Source organism: Micropterus dolomieu, linkage group LG20, assembly GCF_021292245.1.
Source record: "Micropterus dolomieu isolate WLL.071019.BEF.003 ecotype Adirondacks linkage group LG20, ASM2129224v1, whole genome shotgun sequence".
Lineage (NCBI taxonomy): Eukaryota > Metazoa > Chordata > Actinopteri > Centrarchiformes > Centrarchidae > Micropterus > Micropterus dolomieu.
In genome coordinates, this window is record NC_060169.1 from 30,522,708 (window position 1) to 30,547,221 (window position 24,514).

Genomic DNA, 24,514 nt, shown 5'->3' on the forward strand with positions numbered 1-24,514 from the left:
ATTAAACTAGTTTTTGTATCAAGAAAGCATCTCAAGACATTTGGGTGGACCAGTGAATTGCTGTGTTTTAATTCTACTGTGTAAGGGCCTGACCAGAGATTGAACAGACAGGTGGGGTCACAGCAGCATGGCACCATATGGTGGCAAGCGAATCACCCCAGCAGAGGGGGTTTGATGCCCCGCAGGCTGTCTAGGAGGTGTTGAACTACACCGCATGTCAGCATGGCAACTGTCCCCCCAGCTAACATCAACTACTTCCTCATGAGCTTAATATGATGGCCCTGCAACAGAGAAAACAAAGACCCTTTCAACTTTTGAACTTGATATTTAAAGCTGCATCAAACTGGGTTTGAAACCTGGTTTGTGTAAATGTTTGGTTTTACCTAAATTACACCAAAAACATACTGAAACAATAATTAACAAATTCACAGCAACACATCTTCGCAGAGTGACTGTTAGTCAACACATTGTCAACATTCTTTCACAGGGACTATTTCTTAGGTAGAAAGTGTAGTTGAAGTGTTCACAGTGAGCTCTGTGGATGACCCAGAGTAATGACACTGTTTCTGGAAAGAGGTGTTGCTGTTAAATCATTTATTTAATGTTTCAGCTCAAACTAAATTCTATTCCCCTCCATTGGTGGTGGCAGAAATCTCAGAGATGGATATTTTAAAACCTGGGCATAGAAAGCCAGCATATCTGTATCTGATCTCATTGGTATTATATTGGTATGATATCTCACAATGGGTTGATATGTTGTATTTTGAATTCAGCACAGTGTTTTGTCTCATTTCAGCAGAAGTATGTATTTTGTGATTTCCTTCAGCTTTATGTATGTGTGCTTGTCCCATGTATGCTTTCACAGACGGGGGCGGTGGAAGACAGAAAGAATACATTTACTGGAAAAAGTGGAAGCAGAAAACAGGAACCCAGACGGAGGTTCAGATTACACATTGGCATGGATGAAAGTGTGAAAAGAAGCTGCTAAGAGACACACTTGGTGACAGAATTCACAGCAGAAAATTGTGCAGATGAAAAGTGAGAAATGTGAAACAAATGTTCAGAGAATTGGGTGGAATAAGATGTGAAATTGAGTGTGAACAGAAAAAAAGACTTCAGACAACATTGTGTCCTTTTCGCACTCACTAAACTGTGTTATTAGAAGCAGAAACCCAAAACCCAAAACCAAATGACCGCCTTTTCCATGATGCTGAATACAAGGATGATACAGTGTTGTTCCTGATAGCTGCCTCAATGAGACAGCAGAGCCCTTTAGAGAGTAGAACACCAGCTGCTGACAAAGCCGCATCGAGAGAAGATGGAGAATTAAAAACAGTATCAAACATGCATGCAACCCAGAAAGTGAAAAGACCAGACTCCTGAGACAGAACCTATAGATCAAGAACCTACACAAATGCCAGGGTTGCCATGGAGTAAGCAGATAGGGAGGCTCCTAACCATCTAACCAAGCCACAACAATTGTGCACATGTCCACATTACTTTCAGTAGTTTAGGTGTGGAGCTGTTTAATGGTTTGTGCAAGACCACCCATAGTTCCATTTTAATAGAATTCTTAATGTCACAGCATGATATTTTCAACATCCTTATGCCTCAAACTTGGTGACTTTGTGATATATATTTTACCACAAAACTTTGTCTGTGCACCTTTAAATCCAGATTGGATTCAAACTTCGTATAATGTGTTCCACCCTGTCAGCCTTTCATTCATTTGATTTTTTACTTACTCGCAATCCTGTACTTACACTTCCTGCAAACTGCAGCACTGTTATAATGCTCTGATATACTCACACATCTGTCTCTGACTCTGTCTCTATGTCTGTTTTCATCCAAGTGTTGTTTAATCCATATACCGTGTTCTTTATGTTCTGTAAAACTGCTGCCAACCTGTTAAAACCACTTTAAAGAAACCAGCCTACATCAAATGCAGCTACTCTATCTCCATGTATGCACAGACTAGTATTAATATTAGCATGCTCCACTTCTGTGCATTCAAATGCACAGAAGTGTATTAGTGTAAGTAGCTCTGGTGGGTTTAAACCTTATAAGCACTGCAGCTTTATAGCCACGCTGTACCCGCTGGGCTGCAAAGTGGGCTAAATCGCTGCACAGTGAGACTGTCGGTGATATCATCTGTGTGCTGGACGTCAAATGATAGAAAGGAGGTGATTTTTTTGTCCACATTTAATTAAGTGGTTAAAATGACCCCAAGCTACCACTCTTAACCAACAGAAGAATTACAGTAGCAGGGAGTGAAAACAAAAATGATAGCGATATTACAAGATTACAATTACAAGAATGATAGAGATATAGTATGTTAAGGAAAATCAGCCTGTCCTCCTCCCCAGTAAAACAACCAAATAGGTCATTTGTTCAGTACCTCATTACTACCCATGTTTACGTTTATTGTGGCAGTGCCCTCTACTGGCCGTACTAATAATAATATTAATAGTGAGAACGTCTGCGTAATGGTGCTTTCAGACCAAACGCGAATTTAATCCTCGCGACGCTTTTCCTCGTGTGAGTACATTCGCAGCAAGTGTTCACACACAAGGCAAGAAGGCGAAAATTTGCTCGAGTTGGAAATTTTCAACTCATGCGAAGGCCTTCGCGTTGGCTTTGCGTCGCCTGCACCGCCCCCTTTGCGTCGCTTCGCGTGGCCCAACAAGAAATCGCGGCTCTACACGTCTTTGCATTGACTTTGTATGTAAACTCACCGCCCCGAACGCTGTTGGTCTGAAAGCACAGTAAGGGGAGGACGGACTTTCACACAGGAGAACGGTGTTTGAGTCCCACGTGAAATCAAGTAAATGGTGAGTTATTTTGAGTTTTAAGTTAAATAGCATTACTGACTTCTGTCACATGATCTACATAACATCACTTACGCAATGTAGGCCCACCTATTTTAGCCCAAACCACGATGTTTTCGTAATCGCTGATATTCAGGCGATTTTAACTAACTCAATGTCAGAACCAAGATGACATGAAAACAGTCGCAGAATCTGCACCACACTGCAGTGTTTCCCATTCATTGATTTATTTGTGGTGACACAACGAGCCACAATATCAACGCTGACCGCCACATATGTTAACATTAGAATACAGCTGGGTTGTCGAGGTTAGCATGCTGTACATAGCTGCTATCGAATGCACCCCCCTCCCTGCTACCAATTACCCAGTAATTCTGTGGGAAACACTGTATTGTGTATTTACAGGTGTTTCTGGCGGTTTCTCTTAAAGCTAAAGCTGTTTCTTCCATGCTGTCATTTCACTGACTTGCTGCAACGTAACACCGCCCCCTGGCGATCAGATTGCCGATCGGTGATCGGCAAACTCTACTAACCAAGTAGTTTTGTTGCCTAAACCTAACCAAACTATGACTGTCTCACATCGTTAACCACGTGTTTAATGTCATTTGACGTGAGGTTTGACAAACAACCTATTTTGTTGTTCAGGTTGTAGGACTTGTTGAGGGAAATTGTCATTTTATGAGACATTTTTATTGTCAGGAGAGAGAGAGAGACGAAGATGCAGGAAAGGTCATGGGTCAGATCTGAGTCCACATTAAGAGCATATGGCTGCTGAGCCTGCTCAGGCGCTGTCATATCTCTGCTTATTTAGCTTTTCTTTCCTCGCATGCTTCTTTTACACTGCTCTCACACATTTGCTTTACTCTCTGCCTTTTCCCTTTTCTAACCCTTCCTTCTTATCCTCCTTCCCCACCCCCACCCTCCTTCCTTCCTTTCCTCAAATCCCTACGATCCTCCATCCTTCCATCCCTCCCCCGTCTTCCTTGCCTGATTTAGACCTCTTGCCTGAGAGGAACATCAGAGCACAATGGGTTAGTGCTAGCTGAGCTTAAATGGAATGAGAAACCCGGAAAATTCTCTTTCATGAGTAGATGCAAACAATCAGCAGTGTGAGGATGAATGAAGGAGAGGAGGATGAGATAGAGCAAGCTGGGAAGTAAGAGCAGTGAGACAAGGGTGCAGAAAAATGGCTAGAGATGGGTGTAAGGGTCAGTGGAGAGGGGAGAATGATGAAGGTTTTTAATTCCAAAAGCCATTTCACAACAAATTGCATTGTGACATCTGTGGCTTAATAATATACTGTAGATATAATCCCATGCTTGTGTATGTGGTGTTTTTTGGAAAAAGGTCCTAACAATAGTGGAAAACAAATTGCCATTTTGCAACAGCTATAAATGTAAAATATGATTACGATATGCTACCGGAACTCTGGGGTACAATAAGGTAATGATAGGGGCTTTGGGAAAATCATTTAAGGAATACAGCAACGTACTAACAGGTGTCCATAAGACATACAGCTGTTACAGAGGACAACTTTAACCAGATTCAAAAATTGTTACTCCTTTGTTCCCCATTGTATTGTTTTCTTTCAGTGTACTTACAGTATTTAACTTGAACCTGATTCATACAACGGAATTATGTAGTATGTCACGGGCTATATGTTGAAGTGATACCCAAAAAGTAAACACATCATACCTCACCAGAAGACATGTTTGTTGTTCTTATGGGTCCTTTCCACTTGCTCTCAGTCAAGTTTCCTTATGTAGAAGTCTTTAAAGCAAGACTTGTAATTTTTGAAAGATGAAATAACGCAGTAGTCCTCTAACAAATGAAAGTCCTTGGCAAAAAATAATGCCCCTCAGATCACTTCAAAAGACTCAGGGGTGCTGCTGCTGCAGCCTTACTTGGTTTGGTGAGACCAAAAGTTAGCTACGGTTAGCAAAACTTTAGTTAGGTATTGCTGTGTAACTGACATTACTGAGTCAGTCTTCTGACTTTCTGACTCTTCTCACTTGTGCAACTTGTACACTACATTTAAGCATTGTACTTGTCACTGGCGGCCAGCGTGGCCTCTGTTCAGCAAAAGTTAGATAGGCTTGCTTAACTGATTCTGCAGTTTGGGCGCAGATGATTTGACCTGATTACACCTGTATTGTGATGCTCGGACAACTTTCCAGAACTCATTTTTGGCTGGAACATGCTGCAAATTACAATCCGTCATGATGTGACTCAACTTTGTAGCAGCGTTTAAATCAGAATACATTTTTGTACTTTTCAATTATTATTATCTATATAATTATATTATATATAACTATTAGACTAAACTGATCAAATGGAGTCCTGAACCTTCACAACAATGATGTAGCATGCCATATAGTCTCTATACATCTTGTCATCTTGGTGACCCTGAGGTCATGCCTGAAGCCTCATACTCCATCTGTTTCTTGCGTGTTAGAGAGTTACAGCTTTGTTTCTCTCTCTCAATAAAATTAAATTAAATTCAAATTAGCTTTATTGGCATGAATGTGTAACAACAATATTGCCAAAGAATCATACTAACTAGAACGATCAACCCCATACATTTCATTAAACAAGTAAGCGTGTGTGTGTTTTATTAAAAAAAATTTAAATGTATTAAAATAAAATAAATAAATAAAACAGTAATTGTGTGTGTGTGTGTGTGTGTGTGTGTGTTAAAAAAATAAAAATCTCTCTCTCTCTCTCTCACACACACACACACAAATTTCCCCATCTCCCCACATGTGCAGCCATGCCAGCAACATGCATCCTTTTGTCCTTGTTACATAACTACCCTCCCCCACCAGCACACTGAGAAGTTATGACCCAAGTCTATACCGCGCTCCTCACTCCTGTTTCTCCTGCAAACACACACGCACACGTATATACTCGCACACATATATGCAGGCTTTGCTGTTACTGAAATGATCATATTTCCCAGCGCAGAGTCACATGCAAGATGAGTCACAGCAGATCTCGCCTGTTTTTACATTCAAATAAACACAGTCTTGGTGTGTTTACATTACGAGCACCAACTCCCACAATCTGACCTCAGAAAACCTGCATTCTGGCCTGTCTTTTCTCCTGCCTGCTCCCCCAAAATGGATGAATTCTAGGATTCAATGTAAACAGGAGAAAACAGGGCAAAAAAGACATTGTCTGCCTCAGGAACAAGAGCAATTTTCTGGATTTTTGAGACCCTTATGGCAAAATCGTGGTGCCTGCAGCTTCTGCAGCCCTAACTGTCTGCCACACTGACCCAGCTCTCACCAAGATATCCTCACTGATGTGTGTATGTTTATTTGCCTTGCGTGCAGCCTCTCTGTCTGTCCATTCACTGGAAGGTTATGAGCACTGATGTTTACATGGTCCCAGCAGACACAACCAATCTGATAACAGCTGAACCGCCGCAAACATATGGCCTCGTGGAGTCGGGACAGACGGCAATTCTCGGCCAATTACATGTGCTCTTAGTGTCAGTGCTATAAATAGGTGTCTGACATTTGTTTGTACTGTTTTGCTTTATGAGCTTCTTCACAGCAGCATGCAAATTGTGGGTTTTAACTCTAACTCTTTATGGTATGTACACTTTTGTACTCTGCCAGTGACAGGCAAGACTTTACAGGGGGGAGCAGATTAAACAGCCATCTCCACCCTCTCAAACTACCAGATTTATCTGATGATGTGATCTAAAACATCTATTTTATGTTTTTCTGTCAACAAGATGTCAACATCCTGACATATGCTGGAACTAAGAGCATCCTCTCCCCTACTCTCCCTCCCTCTCTTGTTAGTACCTTTCTCAAAAACACACAGCTGACTTCCTCACAGAGCAGCGGCTCGGGACAAACTCCTCTAAGCTCGCCATCCCTGATGACCTCATCTGATCTCGGCCCTCACACATCACTGCCTCTGAATCCCAGTTATCCTTAGAGGCCTCATATCTGTAAACACGAAATATAAACACACACACACACACACACAGTGATTTAGTGAGAGGAGTGTTGTTCACCATGTGAGGAGGGAGTATGAGTCAGTGTGGTGTCTGTGTGCACGTGCAGTGGGGTGGGTGGAGGTGGGGCTAATCGCCCTCATCCTGTCACTTCCTCTGTTCCTCTGTCTGCTCAGGTTCTGGGACGACTGTACAGATAAACAACAGACTACAGGCACAGGTTATAGACCGGCTGACAAATGTATGGGCTTCTTATTCACCTCACACTGATGGTCACAAAAAGTCTTTGCCTTGCCAAAAAGGACATTTGTTAGATGCGTCAAAACACCAGGCGTCCAAGGAACAGAGCAGTAGAGCAGGCCTCATGTCTCCAATTAGCACCATGATAAACAACCAGAGGGCCGTGAATAGACCTGACAACACTAGGAAAACATTTTTATTCATATCATGAACAATAAATTGCTTACTGATGATATCAGATGTGTTCCTTTATTAAAGGGTCATTTCATCAGAATTACAACAACAACATTGCTGCCTCCACTGATATTTAGCCATGCGGAGACCATAGCAGGAGTTATTCTTTTGTTTGCACTGAGATTTGACTTTAGATTTCTGCCGCCACACCATAACAATGAATATTTGTTCAAATATCACAGTAACGCATCTTTCCTGAAACTGTTACTCTAGATAATCCACAGACCTCAAGGTCAATAGTTTTTGTAAGGACTATTTTTCAACAGAAAGTAGTTTTGTGCAAGCCTGGATTACCAACTGGGCAAAGCGAATAATTGTCTGAATGCCCTGTGGTTGTCAGTGCAACAATGACTTTGTGCAAATTTGTTTGGAAATATGCACCACTAAAGCATAACAAAATAGGGGCCTTCTGCAGTTATGCATGATCTTGAGGCCCTGTCTTGTAGAGGAAGAGATCTTATTTGATTGTTTTAATACACCTATTTAACTGAAACTCTTAATGTGATTGAAAACCTGTGGCCATGTAGTATTCCAGTGGAGAAATACTGATTAATTTCTGGGCAAAATAGCAAATGCGTGTATTTCTGGCTTCGTATGCTTTAAACGAGATGTTGCTTTTGAAGATTGTTTCAGCGTGTTTTTCTGTAATTTGGGTAAACTGACCCTTTAAAATCTTGGCTACAGAATACCAAAACATGGTAACCCTGAACTACACTCTCCTCTAACATTTGAGCCAGGTTTCTCCACAGCCACTTGCCAATACAGCACAAGGAGTAGTTACGTAAGGTCCTGTGTATTGGTAAATGTCTCTGTCCGACCTCACGTGGTCCCTGCCCAACCCAAACAACATGAGGCCCGCTCTGATGAAACCCACTGAAAATGGTTCATATGCTCTACTGAATCAAGCCCTCACCCCAAAGGCAAACTCATCATCTTCATCCCTGCTGGAGCGCTAACGTCGCTTCCTCTCCTCCCTCTTCCCCAATGGCAGATCTTTGCTCACTGAATTCAATTAACTCTGGCTCAATCAAAGCGTCTCTGCGGGAATCAAGGCTGAAGGTGAAGGTAAGGTGAGCTCCCGAAGTAGGCCGTTGACGTCTGAGAAGTCAGGGCCGAATGCTGGAGCCGTCAAACTTCCGGAGGCTGGACAGGATGTGGGATTTATGTGACAAGCTGACTGAAGATGTTAGCATTCCTGGGCATCATGGACTTCGGCAAGGCTATGGCCTCCTTGCCACGTGACAGAGACGGCTGCGTAGATGTTTCCCTTCCAGCCAGGAAAGAGTGTCCATCACAGCTTGTCCCCACTAACCATGCACCCTGTCATAGTCCAACACTACACACCTGGCTGACACATCAATGGAAACACAGGAGTTATATAAACATCAGGACAAGACAAAACATTGAAGAAGTTGCACAAATAATCAAAAAGAACATGATGTAAACTATACCAGTAAACCAAAAACCCTCCCTCAATAAAAAAGACAAACAAGACACATATTTATCAGATGTCAAGATGGAGCATGGTACAAGAGAAAATTTTCACCCAGAGTACGAGGTATATGGAATATCTTGACAAATTTGTTTGACTGTCTCCACTACTCCACTACATTTATATGAGAGATATAGTTACTACTCACTTCACAGATAAAGATTTGATCACTGGTTCCCAACTTTTTGACCTCTTGTAAAAATAACAGTGTCTGGTTGTGGCCTCGTTCATGATCTACATGAGTTGTTAGCACGCCCGTCAAAGAGACATTTCCCTTACCTTGAAGGTCCATGTGTGGGGTATGTAATTATTTTTTAGCTCCAGTTAATTTAAATTAATTTATTGTTATGTTGTATCTGTACCTGTTTAATGTCATGTTTTTATGTTTGGTAACCCAATGTTGCATGTGTTTTGTGTTCTTAAGGACAGAAAACACGAGATCTGTGAGCAACAGAGCTGCTGTAGGAAAATGTGATTGACAGAAGCGCTTTCACAGCCTATCTTGTCACATGTTATCTGAGATGATGGACATTCTCTCTCTTTCTCTTTCTTGCCATTTTTTCTCTCAAGTCTTCCTCAGGTCTAAAGCTGAACATCCGACTCATCTCATGTCATCCTCCTTCAGGATACAAGTGGTTCTTATTGCAAAAGGCACAAAAGGCAACCACAGTTGGATGGCTGGACTAATAACCCGCAACAGTTTCATATGAATAAATATCTATTTTGTCTAGTGATGTACCATGATAGTGATTTGTAGGCAGCGGATGTAAACTTTTACATTTGTAACAAATGTACTAGGGCAATTTAATGTGGGACACCACCAAGGGGACATGGCAAGCATGTTGCAATAAAATAAAATAATTAGTTTGGAATGATTAGAAAAAAAGATGAACTCGATTACTGCCCCCATGAAGTCCTGTGAAGTCTCTGAGAACATACATTTGACTGGTAGGCTGCTGCTATAAATCCCTAGGCATGCTGGCAAAACCTGGACAAGGAACATCAATCAAACATTTTAAATCCTTCACCACAAGTGCTCCAGTGGTGCTGTTAACTGGCTAAGGAGACATGAACTGGTTGAACTGGGCAGCTCTCATTGGATGTGGATCAATATGTGTTCCCAGCAAGAACATTCACCAATAAACTAGACCAAGGTCAGGGGTAAATGGTACTGGACATTTGTGGGGATATAGATGATACTGTCACTCAGACTGACCCACTATGAATGCAGTCAAAATGCGTCACCTTGAGGTTTTTCCAAGGGCCACTGAGGAACCCTTTGTGTGCCACAAATGTTGTACATCTTCCCCCAAGTTTTCCCTGTGTCCACAACTAATACTTCCATCTCTTCTAGCCGGTGCAGAATTAAAATGAACATTCTTGGGAGCCACGTGAGTCATGCATGACGTAGCTGCCCACGTCTTTGTGTGGGGGCTGATGAGTAATCCAGCTTGGACTGAGGCAGGAGGCGAGCCTTTGAAGCAAAGTCTCAGCAGAGTGGGGAAATATTGAAGCACAGACTGGGCTAAACACACCACTAATGCAAATATAATGCCAGTGAAGGCACAGACAAGTGAGTTAGTCACCTCGGTCAGAATTCGACTGTATGATGTAGGTTTGATCCAATTCAGGGTTTCACACCTCAGTGTCTCAATGAAATAATATTATAATAGGATAGCAGTTGATTAATACCGCCAGCTGAGCAGCAATAAACAGAAACCAGGAATTATCCACCGCAGAGCCGCTGCAAGAACACAAAAGCAGTGATGTAAAACTAGCTCCAGGCTGCATCAACAGCAATTCTTACATATAACGTATGAGTGGACTGAGATCACTACTATCAGCTGAAACAGGGGTCAGATAGCAGCCACAGTAGGAGCCAGCACCAATCACTTTTCATCACAATTTTTAAATTTGACAACTTTGAGTAAGTGTAGAGCTGAAACAATTAGTTTATTAATTGATTAGTGGACTGACAGAAAATTCCGCAAATCATTTGATCATCAGCATTATGTTTCAAGCAAAAATTAGACAAAAATGTACTGGTTTAAGCTTGTCCAATGTGAAGATTTGCTAATTTTCTTGTTTTCTATGATGGTAAACTGAATTTGTTGGTCAAACAAAACTGCAATGTCAACTTGCATTCTGGGAAATTGTCACAGACTCTTTCACTGATTTGTTGAACGCGCTTACTAATGCTAGTATGGGACAATACCTGGTGATATCATTATATTAATCTATGTATGTGTCATCTGCATATTTATGGTGGGGTATTGTGTTGTTTTCAATAATCTGTGCTAGTGGCAGCATGTAGATGCTGAACAGAAGAGGCCCGAGATTGGAGCCTTGGGGAACTCCTAATTTTTGTACACTCAGATATGTAATTACAGATCGACACAAAGCAGTCCCTGTCATTCAAATGGGATTTAAAGCAGTTTAGCACTGTGCCAGAAAGTCCAGCTCAGTTTTCCATTCTGTCTGGTAATATGTTGCGGTCGACAGTGTTGAATGAAGCACTGAGATCTAACAATACTCACACCAAGTATCTTAATAACTGCAGTTTTCAGGGCCAGTTTTCAATAGCCTCTGAGTAAAGAAGTGTTGACTATGATGACCTGTTGTCATCCAGTTATGATGGAGGATTTAAGAAAGCTAATAGCTATAACTGAATTGGATTTAAGTGGTCACAAGTACACTACAGAACTGATACGGGGGACCTGACAGCCTGTCTAATTTTTTTATGTTGTCAGTAAAGAAGGTGGCAAAATTCATTTCATGACTAACCTGCACTTCCATTTTATCAGTGAATCCCACAAGAGACTAAAGGGCGGAGGAATTAGAAGACTGATCTATGAGCTGGTTGTCATCACATTGACATTGAGGCTGTTTTGTCTTTGTGACGCAGAGGCTGCTGTGTGTCAGGCTGCATCATCTTAGGCCTGGCCGATGGGTGTCGCAGGCTGAACCAAAAATGGTCTCCACAGTCTTACAGGAAACCTCTGTAAATGTGACAAATAAGCAGAAAGCAAGCGAGAAGAGCGTCTGCACTGGAGATCCACAGGAAGGGCACATTGGTAACCCTGGTAAATATTTCATGTCTGTTTTGGTTGAAAATAGTCGGTAAGTGAATAGAAAATTCTCAAAATGCGCTACAGTCATTACAGCTGATAATCATGATCATTATATTTCACAAAGTAATGAGGATAGCTATAATTATGCAACATAAACCACACACACAAGGCAGTGGTGGTAGCATTCTGTGATGATCAACAGCATGGTTTTAAATAGCTGCTTTTTAATGATCACATTATCACAGTTTCCACACAAAGCACCCTCTAATAAAGCATGCATAAAGCCCATAAATCAGCTTAGGAACACAGCTGCCATTATACACCAGTGAAGCAGTGATCCGTTAAATTGAGAACACAAAGGGACAAAGTGAAAGGGTCAAGCACTGCCCTGAGTTCATGTTAGACATGCAGAGCATCATCCATGTTACCACAAGCTTTCAAACACTCCTCAACAAAAAGCTACTGCATATTGCCTCCTGTTTGGCGATCAGGGAGAGCATGTGTGCTCACCTAACTCTCGCAGCCGCAGTAAAGCGGCTGTGGTTATACATGTCTGTTCACATGTGAGTTGCCACGATGCATCAACTTAATTAATGTGAATGCGCTCGGAGCAGCCGGGAGTCATTCCTGCCCACGGTAGAGAGGCTGTTACATCACTCACACACACAGAGCAGAAAACACAGGAACACACACATAGCCATTAGGAGACATTTTCCTGCCTGTATATGTGAGATAATGTTCTCATTATAAGACAAAAATTGAATCATTTATTATACTTAGTGAGCCATTCCTGCCTATTTTTCCCTTTCTTTATAAATCCAGGTGGGTCCTACATATTGGTGGTGGTTGCACTATATAAATGTAATCCATTATTGTTATTATTATTATTTTCTTCTTCAGAGCAGCTTCAGTAGGGTAGTGTGTGCTGTGTAGCAGCAGCTGCTGAGCCTCACACTGACTTCTGGCTGCATTCATTAGCTCCAGTGTTTCTGGGAGGGTCTGGCTAACAACCCTGTGCAGGCTTTCAGTCCTCATCTGTGTCTCTCCTCCCCCTGGCCCCCGTGCCAGGCTGCAGGAGTAAAGCTCAGACGGTGTGTGTGGTCCCTCCCCATGGGTGCACAGGGGTTTTGGGTGTTCACAGAGCCAGTGGCCCCTTTTTTAAACTGTTGTTTTGCAAAAAGTTGTCCTCACAAAGAGAAGTCAATCATTGTGCCAAAGATAACAAATTATTATTTTTTTTGGTTATCATGCAAGAGTTTGTTTAAGCCTTTGAAATAATCAAGCTCTGAACATTTTTATAAATGTTGCTGCGGGAGTGAGTCGGTGCGCTCTATGACCCCAAGGCAGTCCTTAAATTACTATTATTCCCCGAAAACAAATCCCAGAATTTAGCTATGAACGTACAGTTGTGACAAGCCTTTGACTGCACGGTTTTATTTGCAGTCTCCAAGGCATTTTGTGAACCTTAACATTACTCGCGGTTGGCTGCAGTTCCTCATGTGTCACAACAGTTTATAGTCGGTCCTCTGTAGATGCTGGCTAAGTCGCAGAAACAAAGCCTGGGTCATTTGTGAGGGTGGACACCCTGAAAGAAAGAACATTCATTCTCCTTTATGAGACAGGAAATGTTCAGACGTCTTCTCCTCTTCAGTTTATCATTACATCTCTACAACTGTCACACCATGCATGTCAGTATGGACAGTGGAACTCTCTGTGGTTACAGTAAATCCTTTTACAGATAACTGTGATTATATTTACTTGTGAATGCTAACAAACCTGCATGTAATAGATCCTACTAGTTTGTAGGTATGGTGAGGTGCAGTGTAAAGTTAAGCACTCTGCTTTAAATGGCCCAACTGGACATTGTCTGCTCAGGCAACCTGCCACTAAGCCCGCTGCTCGTCTATAAAAAGCGATAACAAACTCCTACTTCTGAATGACAGCAAGCATGGCGAGCCCTTGGCATCAGACTGTTGCTCTGACTCATACAGCGAGGATTCATCAAACCTCACATCATCTGCCAGGCCTGTCAGGAGAGAACATTCTTTCAAGCCGAACCAACAAACTTTGCACACTAGCGTCTCCAAATGGCAGCGAGACGTCCCTGAAAACCATTTGAACTTCAAAACCCACAAATCTTGGAAGTACACTGCAGTCAGCCTATTAATGTTCACCAACCCAACCAGTATGTGTTGATTTATACCACAGGATACACAAAGGTCTAATATTAGTAAGTCTGTGGACGGGATGACGTTTTATTGTTGAGTTAATAACTTCCTGGGGGTGGAGTTAATTTTATCATGTTTTTTATTGATGCAAGACTAATGATGGAGGGATTCCTTCTTCTCTTTCTAGCACACTATAAAATATCAAGTTATTTTAGCAGGCCTAGCTGAGTTGTTTGTTTAGCTCTGCACGAACTTTGGAGAGAAATATCTGTATGTTTAGCAACTAGATGCTCCACTGTGTTCAACAGCAGCTGGAAAACCAGGTCAATGAGAGCGCTTAGACTGAACCAAAACAGTGAAGTGCCAAAACCAAAATAATGACTTAAATTTACTAAATATTAATATTTAAATCGGGTGATTTTACATTTCTCTCTGATGCAGCTTTAATTGCAATTTTGTGATTTTACGTTAATGTATTTCTGTGCAGCTTAAATGTTTGTTCTGCTCTTATGTTATCGGTTGTCTGCATTTTTAAGACAGTCAGGAGAATAATGTTGGTAGGAAAGTTACTATGTGGAGTGGTATCATAACGATGGATCCCAGGGGCCGCAGGGCCCTTCATCCTCTCCTTATTGGGATGTGTGTTGGCACGGTTCCCCTCCGCTGGCATCCAGCAGCCCGGGGGCCCAGGGCAGGGAGAGGTGAAATGTCAAGAGCAAAATGCAAATTCATGCTGACAAGCGGTGCAGAAAACATGTTCTCGGCGACTTGGGGAACCTTGATATTTCACAAAGTCAAATGAACATGTCAGCCAGCACTGCAGGGCAACTATTGGGTTATTTAAAGAGGAGGTTCAGAAAGCAGGCCAGTGTTACATCAGAGGCAGCAGGCACTGTTTACGAGCAGCTCAGCAGACAAAGCTCATCTTTGTTGTGGTCGTTATCCTCCTTCTCCAGTCTCCCTCTGTCAGTGAGCCATCACCCACTTTCAGAGTGAGACACAATGAGGGTGGGCCGATAGAGGAAACGCATACTGGTTCACATTAGTCCGTCGTTTTATCACTGCTGCGCTCTCATACCACCAGGTCCACGGTCACACCCAGACCCTGTGTGTTGACTGTCTCCAGCACTGATCTCCCAAAAACACTACGTGGCTCACAGCTGGAGCTTTGATTGGCAGCAGGAGGCCATCAAGACTTAAGAAGCAGATTCAACCTCAAACATTACTAATTCAGGCTGCTGTTGCTGTTGAATGTTGTTAAAATGGGGGGTCATGGTGTGAAGATCCTCATAATGTACAGCTGACCTTACTTTGGTGGGCAACCATGAAGCAAACTCTTTATTGCACCAATGGTTATCACTTTATGAACAGCAAAACACCCTTTAAAGTGATAATGTGCTTCTAAGCGCAAGCAGCTGCACATCACCATGATGGCTCTGTGTATGTCGATCTGTTGGTCAACCCACTCCTTTGGTCCAGAGTGAAATATTTTAAAAACTGTTGGATGGATTATCACAAAATTTTGTACAGGCATTCATATTCACCAGACAATGAGTACTAGTGACTTTTGTGATTCTCTGACTTTTGTTGATGTCTCAACAACTATTGAATGAACTGCCATTAAATTTGCAGACAGTGATTTTAAAGGTCAGTGTAGAATAAATTCTAATAACTTTGGTGATCAGAAACTCACCAAATTTTGCACATATGTCAGAAGTGGCAAAAAATTACGTATTTTATGCGCCCTGCACATGGGCGTTGCAAAACGGCACAATTGGAAAAAATTAGCCCCTGCACCACCTACATGCACGAAATTTTTGGGAACATGTATCATATCAAGACACACAAAAAAGCCTCAAGGACCCATACCCCAAACTCTAGAGGAAGTCCGACATTTTGAATTGAATGTGCAATTTTAACCCATTTTTCACCATTTATAAGGTGCGTACTTTAACAAACTCCTCCTAGAGAATTACAAGATGTACAAATGGTGAGTTTATATCCACGGGCGTGACCATGGCGTGGCATTGAAAATTGACGATTCGCCACAAAACAGGAAGTTGTAATAACTTTAATATACATGCTCACATCTGCACCAGATTTGACATGTGTGATAACAGTCCCACCTTGAACACATACATATGCTAACATTCACTCAAAGTCATAGCGCCACCAGCTGGCAACAGGAAATGACACGATTTACGCTGTAATGTACTACCTAGCAGGTTGGTCATATCAACTTAAAAACTGTCCCAAAAAACTCTTAACACATTGATGAGGCCATATTGTAAAATGTGTGAGTTTTCAGTTAACAATGTTGTGGTGGCAGGCCGGCGAAGTTAAATGCTTTGCCATGACACAGGAAGTTGTTGTAACTTTGTTGTACATGATCAGATCTGTACCAGATTTTACACGTTTAATGAGAGTCCTGCCTTGAACACATGTACATGCTAACATTCCCCTGCTGCCAACAGGAAATGACCTTTAACGAAGCAGCCTCTGTGGCATGTTTCACCTACATGTATGACATTTCTGTGGCACATGAATCATGTCCAGACGTACCAAAAAGCCTCTTGGAGCAATGCCCTAAACCCAACAGGAAGTCAATCATTTTGAATTTTATGGTAATTTTTGGATGATTTATGCACTCCGTACTTTAACGAGCTCCTCCTAGGGATTTAGTCTGACCAATTTCAGATTTTTGCTGTGCAGTCTAAACCCATTGACGACTAAAAGTTGTAAAAACGGTGAGTTTTCATGGAACAGCGTGGCCGTGGCATGGCGTCCAATATCAATGATTCGCCATAAAACAGGAAGTTGTTTTAACTTCAGTCTACATGCTCACATCTGCACCAAATTTTAAATGCATTATAAAAGTCCTGCCCTGAACACATCCATATGCCAATATTTACTCCTGCTGGAAACAGGTAGTGACCTTCAAAGAAGCAGCCCCCGCGGCACGTTTCACCTATATATATGAAATTTCAGTGGCACATGTATCATGTCCAGACATACCAAAAAGCCTCTTGGAACGATGCCTTAAACCCAACAGGAAGTCAGCCATTTTGAATTTTATGGTCATTTTTGGATGATTTACACATCCCATACTTTAACAAACTCCAGCTAGAGAATTAGTCCCACTGACTTCAGATTTTCGCTGTCTAGTCTAACCCCACTGACGATTAAAAGTTGTACAAACTATGAGTTTACTTGTTACTTTTCCTCAACTGCAGCATAGCAAGGAAACACAGTCTATGAAAATACAAAATATTTTGCATTGGACTTCTGCTCCCCATCTACGCCAATAAATTGTATTATGTAAGGATTTCTGCAACAGGATGTATAAAAAAAGTAAAGGGTTTAATTTAACATGTATGTGCTCTACATACCAATGTAAAAAGCAATTATTATATAAAACATATCTGAATAAGCCATGATTTCATTATGTCTGTATTAAATTCATAGTTGAAGATCTGTTCCTTCAGTACAGGATGTCCTGATGACGCACTCAGATGACTCTGCGAAGTCTGAGGTTGTGCTCCCTTCTGTCTTGTCTATGGATCGTGGTTGTGCTCTGTTTGAGAGGTCATGCCTCCCGCGGTCAGACACGAAAGATAAACTGAGCTGTCCGTGCAACTGAGAAACAAAACTTCCAAATGTGATGTTAAGACATAAACATTTACGTGGCAGACCCAACTGATGCTGTATCAGAGTAAAAAGAGCATATAGAAATAAATCCATATTTTGCATATGGTGATTCAGGCTACAACCACTACACTACTGTGTAGACACACAAGGGCTGAATGCTGGAAAAAAGGCACCCATGTCTGAAAGGCTAACATCCCTGTCTGTGCAAGTGTCCCCAAATAGAAGCTAATTGCAACAGGAAACAGCATATTTTAAGGCTGTTCACTAAAGTGACGAAGGGCCTGGACACAGAAAGGCATGTGATGCGACCAAGTGATGTGTCCATGTGAAAAGATCTCTGTCACTGAGGCCATGTGCACATTTGACACAGCCAGCTGCACGATGGCCTGATAATGTCAATATCTTTTCCTTCATCTTCTGTCAGCTCAACGCCCACTCCTTGTCACTGAAACGGGCTGGAAATGGAGAACACTCCCACACTCACTCAATGACAGTGGTGGAGCTGTTTAAACAAACCCCTCGGTGTCAGTAATTCAGGGGTATCCAGACTTTGTCCCCTGCGGTCTCCAACATTGCTGGCCTGTCTTAAAAGGAACAGTTCGTCATGTTGGGTAAAACACTTCATTGCTACTTTTTGCCCAGAGTTAGATGAGAAGATAAAAAACCAAACTACTAAGCTAACTAAGCTAACTACTGCCAGCAGCCAGTTAGCTTAGCTTAACACAACATATCTCTGTATCTATGGATTAAACAAACAAGATACAGTATAATGTAGTAAACTTTGGAGGTGCTACTACGTAGGTGAATTTATTTCTACCTAAATTCTACCTTCTACTAACAGAGCCAGGCTAGCTGTTTCCCCCTGTTTCCAGTCTTTTAACTAAGCTAAGCTAACTGCCTGCTGGCTCTTGCTTCATTTTTAGGTGTAAGAGTGGTATTGATCTTTTCATCTCTCTCAACTCTCTGCAAGAAATGAATAACCGTATTTCCTTAAAATGTCAACCTATTCCTTTAGATTCCTTTTTTATTTTATTGTGTTTATTAAATCTGTTTTACAGATTTGGTTTTTGTTTGTTGTCACACTGGTTGGGTGGGATCAAGTTGCTTAAGAATTCGATGTGAAAATATTCATTGATGCAGTGTTAATAAAAGTAATGACAATGACAGTAGGTCTGCAAGTTACATAAGGAGATTTAAAGCTTATATTCAGCGTAGTCCAGGAAGGGATGCCACATTTTCTCTAATTTGTTGGCAAAACCAAAGTAACCTGAATTTCTCTAATTTAAAGTGGTTTACATACTCTTTTAACCATAAAATATAACTGGGAGGCTGTTGGGTTTTTCCAGTTTAGGAGAATAAGCTCCTCTAAGGGGACAATCCTCTCCTGGGATGCCAAATATGGCAATAAAAGGGTCAGTTTCCATCACCTGCCCAAAAACATCTGATAGAGTTTGGAAAAAAGATTTCCAGTAGTTAGATAATTTGGGACAGAACCAGAACATGTGTGCTAGAGTAGAAGGGAGCTCCGACATCGGTCACATATAGAGTCTACATTAGGCTAGCCTATGCTTTTCTTTTTTTGTGGTGCTGAACAGATATAAATTTTATAGATTGTCTGAGTCAATAGATGAGGTCTGACCAGTTTAGGTTTAAAAAAAAAGTGAACAACACTTTGTTGCCCTTGAGAAAGAACATTAAAATGTTGAATGTAAATTATTCAGTGACAAACCCACACTGGGTGTGAAAACATGCAGTGGTTTAATGGATTCATATATTGGCATTAAAAGCCTGAGAAACTTGGGAAAGAATCATTCTGTTGTCATGTACAGAGGTGCCCTTGATTTGTGCAACCCCAATCTGCTCCAGTCTAACTGACTGGTTTTACCAGTTAGTTTCCAGATGGAAAGGGTCCATTTGTGCAAATATACAGCAGGTTTGGTGCAAAAACAATGATTCTTGGATAAAAAGTCCTCCTGAAAACACTGATGGTGAGAAACAGTTAATGCTGAGGGATACAGGCAAGAGATGGCACAGACTGGTGTGTCTGTCTGGGGAGTCATGTAGCTTCAAGAAATCTGCCATCATGTAACCCAGCAGCAACACTTGAATCCATTGCTGACTGGAAATAAAAATAAAAATAAAAATAACTGAACCCCCCCCTACACACACACACACCTCACCCTCATTCTGTCACATGTGTAAATCTGTCAGGACCAGCTTGACGCGCAGGACGACAACGCACATGCCAACTCCACAAAAACATGTGCAGCCCTCAGCATCTTCCTCGGACTTGCCCCAAAAAATTGTGTTGGCGTAATCAGATTAATTCAGGAGCTAATTTGTCGCCGTCGAGATCCATAATTTATCGAAAGCTGATTAACACATCAATCCTCCTGCTTGTGCATGCTGAGAACGCGGTGCTGGGTGGTTGTCAGGATTACTTAAGTGTGAACGAAAGGCCAGTGCATCCAGACACGAGAGCTGTGTATTAACTCTCACTCATGTCACCAAAAGCTCTCATCATAGTGATACCTCAAGTTCGGCCTTCCATTTTCAAATATACTATAATAAGGTATCATATTTCATCAAATTAAAATGGTTTCCTGTGCTATAAATGTAAAAACGAAGGATATGTGGTGATGTGGAGACAGATGGTCTGGAGGCCTGAGAGAATCACTAGATTGTGTGCAGCTTTGACAAAGTGTCCTTGAACAAGGTATTGAATGACATTACAGGATGTAGCTGCCTCTGACCTTTGACCACTCCGGCAGAATGTGCACATCTCAAAATCATATATATCTATGATACCTTGAGTAACACCTTCCCAAACACAACCTAAGATTAAAGCTTTGTGTTTGCTCTTTTCTAGCTCCCTTGGGAACTCAAGACTGTCTGATGCCTCCCGGTGGTGACTTCTAGCAGTCAGGCGACATCCAAAACTGTTCCCCCAATCTGCTAATGAGCTGTACTTTTTGCCAGTGAGCCGAAGAGACAAAACGAGCGGGGGTGGGTGCAGCAGGCACATCTCGTGCAGCTGTAGCAGGATGGTAAATTGGAGCTGGCGTGATAGGTCCTGACAGCAGCACAGTCTTGGCCATGAGCACAAACTGCCTTGCTTACGTAACGAGCCCATTGTTCCTGCCATGTCACTGCCATTAAAATTCATAGGAATCACATGAAGTTACACCCTGAACAAGTGTTTTGCTGCAGCAGCAGATGATGATGATGCAGGGTTTGGTCAGAGTCAAAAAGATGAGATTAGAATGAGTTAAAAGGGAGAGACTAGGGATCTCATCCCGCCCCGTAAGTCACTGCACTGGGGGACGAGTGGGCGATCTCCACAGAGCAGAGGAGGCATAATGAACCCAGCTTGGTGTTAACCACTGGGAACTGCTCAGCTGACATAACACAAACACTCCTTCACACCTTTTAGGCTCCGCTGACACTTCATCACCTGTTCATTGCACTTCTTCTGAAAGATGATCACAAGGGGATTATTTATAGCTGCACATCTGAGAAGAGATTGGGCATTGAGACAGACGCAAGATACCTCTTTAGAGCACCAGTCCACAGTCTTTTTGTCTTGTGATCCTCGTCACATGTTGCTCATGCGGGGCTGCATAGTTAAATCAAAGGACTATTTTCTCTTTTCAGGTGGTCTGATGCTATTGAACGGGACAGGGAGGCTAGAAACTAGTCAGCATTTTACAAATAAAACAGCAAAACTTGTCGGGAAAACAGGCGTGATGACAAATTAAGAGAAGGTATTTTCCATGTAAGCCATCTCAAACCCCTCTGAGAGGTGCAGACACTGTCTGCTACTAGCTACTAACAAATAATTGACTTTTTTAAAACTTAAATATCTCTGTTCTTTTACAGATTACAAAGCATGTTGCCATTTGAGGTTCTGGTTTACGGTCTACATTTTGAAACCAGAATGGGCCTCAACAACTTTCTAAACCTTATTAGTAGGTTATCTTGAGCAAGGCACTAAAAGGATGGATTCATATTATTTTTAGCAAGGAAACACTGAAAAGATTTTAATTTTAGTAGATAACCACCTGATTTGTTTAAATGCTGAAATCTCATCTCATCTGTGGCTGAACTTTAAAAAGAGGTCATATTATACTTTTTGGCTTTTTCCCTCTCCTTTTTTGTGCATGTAACAGGTTTGCAAAGTGAAAAAGCCCAAAGTCCACCCCAAAGGGAGTTCCCCTCTCCTACAGAAAACACTGCTCTGAACTGCCTGAAAACAGCTCGTTTGTAGTCCAGCCTTTCCCTCCCCTTTCTTGTGACGTCACAAGAAAATACGCATCATAATCATAAACAGTATATAGGAATTGGAAGTAGTCATCGTGACGTCACCCGTTGGTTGGTGGACTGCCGTTTTGAAGACTTGAGTTTGGCCGTTTTTGCAACCAGCTGCACCGGACGTGACCATATTTGGATGAGACGGTGGAGCTAACGGCCGTGTCTGGTGCTAGCTAGCTTGCTTAGCTAGGTGCATCTGTAATTCACATTAACTACATTTTAACAAGCCTGACAATTTTGTCTAGCGAACAATAGTCTTAAAACTAAATGCACTCACCAGAGAAAGTGAACAGCCAACTCCTAATAAGCTTTTTCAACGGCACTGGTTAAATTTACACAGTGCCGTGGGTACGAGTCACTCTATCTAGCCTGATTGACAGGTCTCCATGGTAACAACTTGTCAATCACAGGTAGTCCCGCCCTGAAGTATACTCTGCTTTGTGGTCTGTTTTCTTCTAAATGGGACCATAATTTCCAAAATGAACATCATGCTGTATTAAAGACGACATGAAACTTGCAACTGTGACCAAAAACTCATTAGGAAAGTGTTTACTGAGGTAATTATTCAGCTGAGAAGTAGGGTCATTTTACCATTTCTAATGGAACTGGACTTCTTTTTGCAAACAGAAGAGCCATTTGATAGAATGCAGGTTTAAGGGACTTCTGCGTTTATATCAGTTCGCTGACCAGAAGCTTCCTGCTTGGTCATAATGCTCGCTTAGTGGCCAGCCCGACATGCCCTCAAAAACATTGTTGGAAAAAAAACTCTACACTAGCTACCCTCCAGGCAGTCAATGGACATAAAGTTGTTACTGTTATGTAGAGACAGAGCTCAATTAAAACTTTATGGCTGAAAGATACTTTTGTTACAGATTATTAACTCACCACTCTGAAACTCTTGCTCCAGTCCATGTTGCTAAACTGGTAAGGGGAACCATGTTTTCCGGCTTCTCACGACCCTCCCTACTCTGTTTCTGATTGGCTAGTAGTCCTTAACTAGGAACTGCGCATGTGCAACTCCCAACAAAGATCTTGTAGAGGTAAGATGTATCACTCCATAGCTAAAATGAAGCGTTTAACACAGGGTGAAAACAGGAGCTGCAGCAATGTGCAGTATGTTTTTTGAAACATCTAATCATGTAAACCTGTTCTGGTACAACCCCTAAATAGGATTTTGAACCTGAAAATGAGCATAATACGACCACTTCAACACACATTTTCACAAAGAATGAGGACTGTGGGTTTTGTCCCTTCTCTTCCATTGTACTCAGTTAGTATGGGATCTTTACCTGGCCAATATGTACAGGAGCCATGTTTATAGCAATCAAAACATATCCTTTAGTTTCCATTTTCCATTCCAGGTGTGGCAGAACATGAATCCGAACCAGCTTAGAGTTCAATGAACTCAACAGAAAATTTGTAATTTCATTATGGCAAAATATTCTGCGTCCTAGTGTTGGTTCAGCTGTCGAATCCATCTCTGCTGACTATTTCCTCTGCATGCATAGCTGGGGATGTAAGATTTTTGTGATATTCCTATGTTAAACCCTAACACAATGTGCATTCGGAGTTCACCCACACATACTCGCATGGAGGGAAAGATGCTTGTATGCCCACAGTCCATACCTTAATTAACACATGCTCACTCTCTCTCACATACACGCTAATATAATGATGCAGGTGTTTCCACACTGTTCAGATGGAATGATTTATTCATAATCATGATAGCATAATAAAACAATGAACATTGAAAGCACTGACAGTTGAACCCAAGGCCTCTCACACACAGCATGCACCACCCCGACCCCAGCGTTCACAGGGACACTGAACATTCCTCACACCAAGAGACTCCTGGCTTCTAAAAGTCCTCCTTTTTTATTCTCTGCCCCAGTCAGTTTTTTCCTTGTTCTTTTTTTTAATCCTTTAAATATGTTTTGATATAAAAACAAGCCCACGTATGATGAATCAACCATGTTGGTGAACTGCCTCTCCCTCTTGCCCTCCTGTTATTGTCCTGTCCTGTCCTGTCCTGTCCCCCACCCTGCTGACGAACATACGATACTGGCCCCCAAAACCTCTCTCTTCCTGTTCACGTTCTCTTCATGGACGCTTGACACAGTCTGATGTGGTGATGGAGGTGGGGGAGACAGCACAAAAAAAAAAAAGAAAAACAGTTTGATAAACCTCCCTGAAAAAAAGAAAGCAATAAAAAAGATTTCTTAAAAAAAGTAATAAAAAAATCAAACCACAACAGTCCAATTTAAAGAAGTGCTGGAGGGAAGTCTGGAGCTCTGTAGTCTGGAGGCACTTTGGCACAGAGCGAAGGCCCCACACCTGACACCACGCCGAGGGGAGGAGGGAATAGAAGGAAGGATGGAATGACAAGAGAGTTGGGCTGAATTCATGCAGAGCCACACGGTGATACAGAGATCCAGGAATGATAGAGAGTCAAAGGAGGAGAAGAAAGAGCACCTGACAAACGTGGAGGAAAAGGCCAGCCTCCCCTCCAGTTAATGCCATGTTCAGGAGAGGAGGGGGGGGGGGGGGCGGGC

At 42.0% G+C, this 24,514-nt stretch overlaps 1 protein-coding gene across 1 annotated transcript in view; it reads right to left on the minus strand.

Annotated features, from left to right (window-relative positions):
• Positions 1-22,153, minus strand: part of cplx3b (complexin 3b) — a 30,475-nt gene extending 8,322 nt beyond the window's left edge. The window contains exons 1-3 of the transcript XR_006822125.1: positions 22,017-22,153; positions 8,186-8,620; positions 6,644-6,790 (exon numbers count right to left, since the gene is read on the minus strand). The gene's annotated coding sequence lies outside the window, so the exon portion shown is untranslated. The remainder of the gene's footprint in view (positions 1-6,643; positions 6,791-8,185; positions 8,621-22,016) is intronic.
• Positions 22,154-24,514: the final 2,361 nt, after the last annotated feature.